The sequence below is a fragment of the Lynx canadensis genome, chromosome B2 (genome assembly GCF_007474595.2).
Source record: "Lynx canadensis isolate LIC74 chromosome B2, mLynCan4.pri.v2, whole genome shotgun sequence".
NCBI classification, from domain to species: domain Eukaryota; kingdom Metazoa; phylum Chordata; class Mammalia; order Carnivora; family Felidae; genus Lynx; species Lynx canadensis.
Genome location: NC_044307.1, coordinates 72,026,070 through 72,034,214, shown reverse-complemented (window position 1 = coordinate 72,034,214; position 8,145 = coordinate 72,026,070). Strand labels below are relative to the sequence as shown.

Below are 8,145 nucleotides of genomic sequence, written 5' to 3'. Positions count from 1 at the left end.
TTTGAGTCCTTTCCTTTTTCTTCTTGATCAAACTGGCTAGTGGTTTATCAATTTTGTTAATTCTTTCAAAGAACCAGCTTCTGGTTTCATTGATCTGTTCTACTGTTTTTTGTTTGTTTGTTTGTTTTGATAGCATTAATTTCTGCTCTAATCTTTATTATTTCCTGCCTTCTGCTGGTTTTGTGTTTTATTTGCTGTTCTTTTTCCAGTTCCTTAAGGCATAAGGTTAAGTTGTGTATCTGAGATCTTTCTTCCTTCTTTAGGAAAGCCTAGATTCCTATATAATTTCCTCTTATGACTGCCTTTGCTGTGTCCCAGAGGTGTTGGGTTGTGGTGTTATCATTTTCATTGGCTTCCATATACTTTTTAGTTTCCTCTTTGACTTCTTGGTTGGCCCATTCATTCTTTAGTAGGATGTTCTTCAGTCTCCAAGTATTTGTTACCTTTCCAAATTTTTTCTTGTGGTTGATTTCGAGTTTCATAGCGTTGTGTTCTGAAAATATGCACAGTACGATTTTCATCTTTTTGTACTTGCTTAGGGCTGATTTGTGTCCCAGTATATGGTCTATTCTGGAGAATGTTCCATGTGCACTGGAGAAGAATGTGTATTGGTCTGCTTTAGGATGAAATGTTCTGAATATATCTGTTAAGTCCATCTGGTCCAGTGTGTCATTCAACTGATAAGAACAGATACTACACATGATCTTAGCCAAAAGGCCGAGAAGCGATCCAGTGTGTCATTCAAAGCCATTGTTTCCTTGTTGATTTTTTGATTAGATGATCTGTCCATTGCTGTGAGTGGGGTGTTCAAGTCTCGTACTATTATGGTATTACTGTGAATGAGTTTCTTTATGTTTGCAATTAATTCATTTATATATTTGGGTGCTCTCACATTTGGTGCATAAATGTTTATAATTGTTAGGTCTTCTTGGTGGATAGACCCCTTGATTATGGTATAATGCCCTTCTGCATCTCTTGATACAGTCTTTATTTTAAAGTCTAGATTGTCTGATATAGGTATGGCTACTTTGGCTTTCTTTTGTCATGATAGTTGGTTCTCCATCCCCTTATTTTCAATCTGAAGGTGTTTTTAGGTCTAAAGTGGGTCTCTTGTAAACAGCCTATCAATGGATCTTGTTTTCTTATCCATTGTTACCCTATGTCTTTTGATTGGAGCATTGAGTCCATTGACGATTAAAGTGAGTACTGGAAGATATGAATTTATTGCCATTATGATGCTTGTAGAGTTGGAGTTTCTGGTGGTGTTCTCTGGTGCTTTCTAATCTTTGTTGGTTTTGGTATGTATGTATGTATGTATGTATTTATATTTTCATCTTTTCTCCCCTCAATAAGTCCCCCTTAAAATTTCTTGCAGGGCTGGTTTAGTGGTCACAAACTCCTTTAATGGTTGTTTGTCTGGGAAACTTTTTATCTCTCCTTCTATTTTGAATGACAGACTGGCTAGATAAAGAATTCTTGCCTGCATATTTTTCTGATTCAGCACACTGAATATATCCTGCCACTCCTTTCTGGCCTGCCAAGTTTCTGTGGATAGGTCTGCTGCAAACCTGATCTGTCTTCCCTTGTAGGTTAGGGACTTTTTTTCCCTTGTTGCTTTGATGATTCTCTCCTTGCCTGAGTATTTTGTGAATTTGACTATGATATGCCTTGTTGATGGTTGGTTTTTGTTGAATCTAATGGGGGTCCTCTGTGCTTCCTGGATTTTGATATCTGTGTCTTTCCCCAGGTTAGGAAAGTTTTCTGCTATGATTTGCTCATATAACCCTTCTACCCCTATTTCTCTCTTCCTCTTCTGAGACCCCTATGATTCTGATGTTGTTCCTTTTCAATGAGTCACTGATTTCTCTAATTCTTAAATCGTGCTCTTTTGCCTTAATCTCCCTCTTTTTTTCTGCTTCATGATTCTCCATAAGTTTGTCCTCTATATCCCTGATTCTCTGTTCTGTCTCATCCATTTTTGCTGCTGCTGTATCCATCTGTGATGGCAGCCCAGTTAGAGCAATTTTTATTTCATCCTGACTAGTTTTTACTTCTTTTATCTCTGCAGAAATGGATTCTAATCTATTTTCGACTCCAGCTAGTATTCTTATTGTGATTCTAAATTCTGGTTTAGACATCTTGCTTGTATCTGTGTTGGTTAAATCCCTGGCTGTCGTTTCTTTGTGCCCTTTATTTTGGGGTTAATTCCTTCGTTTTGTGATTTTGAAGGGAGAAAAGGAATTAATGAGGTGGAAAAATTAAAATTAAAAAAATTTTAAAAATATTAAAATTAAAAATTAACACACACACACACACACACACGCACACACACACACACACACAAATCTAATAAATGATGCCAGATCCTAGGTGTGTTTTGGTCTGGGTATTGAAAGTGGTTTATAGATTGGAGAAAAAAAGGGGGGAAAAAATGAAATTGAGAATTTGAAAAAATGAATACACTGAAGTAGACTAAAATGAAATGATGGAAGTAAAACAGAATTTGAAAAAAAATTTACACAAAACTAAAGAATATAGTAGAAAAAAATTAAAGAAAAATAATTTTAATAAAAATTAAAAATAAAAATGAATTTTTTCTCTTTCTGTCTTCAAGAAAAAGAAATGAAAAGAGAAAAAAGAAAGAAAATTAAATTGTTTGAAAATTTGAAAATGTGAATACACTGAAGTTGACCAAAATAAAATGATGGAAGTAAAATAGAATTTGAAAAAATTTACACAAAAATAAAAAATGTAGTAAAAAAATTAAATAAAAATATTTTTAATAAAAATTGAAAATAAAAATGATTTTTTTTCTCTTTCTGTATTCAAGGAAAAGAAGTGAAAAAGAGAAAAAAAAAAGAAAGAAAATTGAATAGATGGACCTGCTAACAGATTGAAATAGGACTGAAAGTACTTCGTTTTCTCCTAGAAGTCAGTCTATGTAGTTCTTTATAGTCCATAAATTAAGCAGGTGGTGAGACCTGTGTTCTTGAAGAGTGAGGTCAGCCCAGTTGGGTGGGGCTTAGTGTAACAGCTCCATTCTCCACTAGATGGCACTGCTAGCCTACTGGGGTGGATTGTTGTGGCACTTGTAGGTGCGTATGCGCATGTGAGGGAGTGATGTCACCCACTTACCCAGTGTCTAGTATCAGAACTGTGTTCTTCTTGATCAGCAATCACAGACTGGTCCTCTGTCTTCAGCTTTTGTCCTCTGCCCACTTTTTCACTGTCTGTGACCAAGCCCCAGGCAGTACCTCTCTCCCGAGTTTTGTCTCAGATGCAGGTGTTTTCCCCAGCCCCTCTGAAGGACTGCAGCTTTGACCCGTTCTTCCCCTCTGTGGGAGGGTCTCACCTGGGCTGCACCCAGGAACGCTTGCTGGACCCTGCTGCTGCCAGTGCCCTGAGACTGCAGCCAGGTGCCAGCCCGCCCCAGAAAAAGTTTGCCAGATAGTGTAGCAGCAGCTTTTCAGGGATTATGGAAAATTACAACACACATCTGGCACCAGGCTTCACCCTTAACGACCTTGTTCCAGTACCAGCAAATGTGGCAGTTCTCTGGGGTCTGCTGGGACCAGGTGACCTCAACAGTCTCTACCAAATGCCCTTCCAGCAGTGGAACTGCTTTTCCCTGTGTGGCCCAAGAACCTCCCGGACCCCACTCTGCTCCTGGGGATTCTCCCTTCCCACCAGAGCACCACCAGGTATCGAGCTGCAGAGTTGTAGACTCTGTGCTCTCCTTGTTTACAGTCTTAATAGAATTTAAACCCTTTCTCCTTTCTTTCTCCCTTTTTAGTTTAGTCCCGGTGTCTGTTTCCAATTTTCCACTTTCTCTCCAGCTGCTTTTCAGGAGGGGGGCTTTTCCCATATTCTCCCCCCAGTCTCCGTCCTCTCTCCACAAAAGCACCTCCCTTCCCGCCGTGGCTTCTTGCTCCCCACGTTCACCTTTCTGTGCCACGTACCTGCTCAATTCTGTGGTTCAGGTTGTGCAGATTGTTGTGTTAATCCTCCAATCAGTTTTCTAGGTGTGCAGGATGGTTGTGTTGGTCTGGCTGTATTTCATGGATGTGAGACACACAAAAAACTTCCATGCTGTTCTGCCATCTTGGCTTCCCCCTCTTGTTTATTTTAAATGTTTATTTAGTTTTGGGAGAAAGAGAGAGAGAGAGAGAGAGAGCAGGAACGCGTGCACTAGCAGAGAAGGTGCAGAGAGAGGGGGAAAGAGCATCCAAAGCAGGCTCTGCGCGTACAGCAGTGAGCCTGATGCAGGGCTCACAGAAAATTGGTATAAAGGTGTTGAAAGGCTAAAAGATCACAAAGAGAACACTGAGGTAAACCAGATATTTGTAACTGAAGAAAGGAGTTAACCTGTGTGGTTAAGGGAAGAAAATAATTGGGGTTGGGGGTCACTGGAGTGTAGGAACTCAGAGAAAAGGCCCCACAGGGCTGGTATCTACACTCCTGGGGGAAGTTCTAAACATGTAGATCCAGAAGCAGCAAAAGACATGTTACAGTAGAGCCAACTGTTGGTGCTGTAATAACACTGATAGAAGCATGGACATCAAGAAGGAAATTCTTTCTCACCAACTCCCACCTTCCAACCTTTCCCTAATGCTTCCTATTGTCAGAACCTAGCAATGAGCTAACTAGCAAGGGTTCTGGGTAATGTAGCTTGTTGAGTCCTAGCCCCAGCACTATATAATAGAATATAGAAAGAAAGGCAGGGTAGGATCTGAGAAATGGTAGGCATACTTCTGGCATTATTCCAGTTCACCTTTGTAGTGACATAGTCGTGGTGAATCAGTGACAGCCACCAGTGGGTTCTGGAAAGAAATGGGATAGACTGTTGCATGATATAGCAGTGGCCCTGCTGTTTTTCCTAGCAAGGACCACCAGTGAAAGTAGATGTGTTTTTAAGTATGAGACCCTCTCCGGGAAGTCCCAGAAATTATCATGGGAAAGTCTTTTGACAGTGGAAATACTATAAATCAGAAGTGGTCAAAAGACAACAATATTTGGTTGATAGTATCTATATTTACATCCTGGAGAGCTTAAAATTGCATATATATTTCTTAGATGAATTTTAAATTAAGTATGCGCCAGACTGGTCCACGAACCTATACTAATTTTCCTTTGGAGAAACAGCTGTCTCAGCTCTTCTGGGAGAACACGAAAATTCAGGAGACTTGATGACACCTTTTCTACCTTCTCCACTCCAAGCAACCACTTGGCCACAGTAATTAGGACATGTTCAGGTATAAGCAATCAGAATAAATATTACCAGGATTTCAATTGGACCAATGAGAAAAGAGGTGTTCTTTTCCCCATGGGGTTGCTAGGTGACTAGAGTAGAGTGTAAGTTTGGACCTTTGGTGTTAATACCTGGCTTTCTCTAAAGCCTGTCTGATATAAAAATTTTCCTATGTAAGTACATGAAAAACATAAAGAGAAAACATAAACAAGGTTTTAAATAAAATTTTAATGATATTCAGCATATGGATCTAACTATATCTAGAGATAGGTCTACTTCTAAATTTTTCTATTATATAAGTCAATGTATTTTTTTTTAACTAAGTCATTTAAAAAGTTGAGGTAATGCTCACATACAATGAAAAACATCTATCTTAAATTTACATTTTGATGAGTTTTGATAGAGGAAGTATTTTTTTACCTCCACCTCTATCAAGATACAGCATATTTACAACACTAAATTTCATTCCCTTCCAGCCAATCCCTACCCTATCCCCATAGTTGATCTGATTTTCACCAGTATAAATTAACTGTCTGTTTTTGAATTCACTATTAGTGGAAATATACAGAACATATTCTTTTGTGGTTGACTTCTTTTGCTCAACATATCTTTGAAATTCATCATGTTCATCGGTAGTTAATTCTATTGATGACCAGCATTACATTATAAGGATATACATTTTAAAAATTCATGCTCATGTTGATGGATATTTGGGTTGTTTCCTGTTTTATTTAATATGAATAAAGCTGCTATAAACACTGTTGATTAAATATTTTTTGGATATATGCTTTTGTTTTTCCCAGGTAAATACCTTGGAGTAAAATTAGGACATGTTAGAGATACATGTTTAACTACATAAGAAATACCATCTGCATTTTTACCTGGATGTCCCATGGATACCTCAAACATAGCTCCCAAAATACTTATTACTGTCCTTTACCTCAGACTTGAATTCTGTACTCACTGTCTTGGTGAAGGGTGCCAGGTGTCTTAGCCAGGAATCAGCATATTTGTCAATTAAAATTAAAAATTACCTAGCACACTAATTAAGTTATAATAACTTAATAATTATTTAATATTAATTAATAATTATCTAGCATATTTGTTGTAAATTTAAAATATAGTCACCAATTTTAACAGAATTTCCTATGTATTATTTTTAGTAAAGGACAGGCAATTGTCCACTAAGAAAATTGTATTGACATTCTCCCTTTCAAATCTAACAATGTGAATAAGAATAGAATTATGGTTTCCTTCAATGCTATTTCTACTGCTTTGAAGGTAGCATTTAATCTATAGGTCAATTTACTTAAAGATATAATTGTGGAGTAATGAAATCTGAAAACATGTATTAAAAACTAGCTTAAACCAACTTTTGATTTAGATCTTTTCATGCAAAACAAAAGCAAAAAACCCAACATTCAAATAAATTCCATGAAATTGAGAAACTAATAATGATTTACTTGCCAATTATGAAAGAAGAAAAATACTAGTAAATATCTCAGTGGTTTTTTTTTCTCCACTAACAAAATTAACTTGTAAATTTCATCTAGCAATCAAAAAAGATTTATCATTTAAACAATAATCAAATGGTACCAGCTTTCTGTACTGCAAAGGCAAATAATAGCAATCAATTAGACTCTATTTGTTTTTATAAGATCAAATCACTGTCCCTAACTTGTTTTCCTAAGCGATTCAATTTCTTTTAAATACCTAGCATGTTTAAAAGTTAGTATTATACACTGACAACCTACTATTTACCTGTAATTTCTTTTTCTTTTTTATTGAAAAAAAAATTTTAATCGTTATTTATTTTTGAAAGAGAGAGAGAGGGAGACAGAGTGTGAGGCGGGTAGGGGCAGAGGAAGATGGAGACAATTTGAAGCAGGCTCCAGGCTCTGAGCTGTCAGCACAGAGCCTGATGCAGGGCTTGAACTCACAAGCTGTGAGATCATAACCTGAGCCGAAGTTGGACTCTTAATTGACTGAGCCACCCAGGCACCCCTTACCTGTAATTAATGTTTAAATTTTTCTAGCAATATGCACACCAGAAGTTAAATTTAAAAGTTTTCAGTTTTGTATTATCATCTATCTAGGTAAAATGTATAAAAATTGTGCCAATACTTTTTTTTTCTAAAGAAGTATTAAATGAACAACTGAACTTTAGCTAAGGATAATTATACTGGTGTGCTTTCCAAGATATGATTATTTATAGTATGCCCCTTTTAAAATGTAGTCATTGTAATTTCTGGATTGTCTAGAATTGGAAAGTCTACCTATTAATTTTATGAAACTTCTGACATAGAGTTCAAATTTCTTAGTTTCTCCATATAGAAAATGGATTAATTTTATTGGTAAGCACATCTAGGAAGATTTTAATTAATATTATCTGTATTGTCACATAGCATTAAGAAAGGCAACTGAGGTCTTGTAGAAAATGAGCAGTTAGCAATATAATTAATCTGGAGATACTATAATATCAATGTAAGCCCAAAATATTAAAAATAAAACTTCAAAGTCCCTAATGATCATTAGTATAATTCCTTTCATAAACATAATCTTTAAAAACAATAAGAAGTCTGATTCCTGTTAAATATAATTTCAAGTGGCGTAATATAAAAATGTACTTTTGTTGGCTTTTGTTTTTTCTGAAAAGCAGAATTCTATGTAGTATATAATGGAATGAGATATCAAATAGTATTATCTTAGAAAATCTAATCCTATCAAAATGATTATGTCAAAACCAGGTAACATCATATAAAAATTTCAGAAATTATCTCAAACTTTTGGATAACTTTTTAAAAAATTAGTTTAATAAGCTGGTTTTACTTATGGAGATTTAGAAATCCTTTGGGTCTTTATTCTAGGTCAAATAAATTGATAGTCACTGTTAACTC

General features: G+C 36.1%; 1 pseudogene; it reads right to left on the bottom strand.

Annotated features, from left to right (window-relative positions):
• Positions 1-600: 600 nt before the first annotated feature.
• Positions 601-729, bottom strand: LOC115515173 (annotated as a pseudogene).
• Between the last annotated feature and the right edge of the window lie 7,416 nt (positions 730-8,145).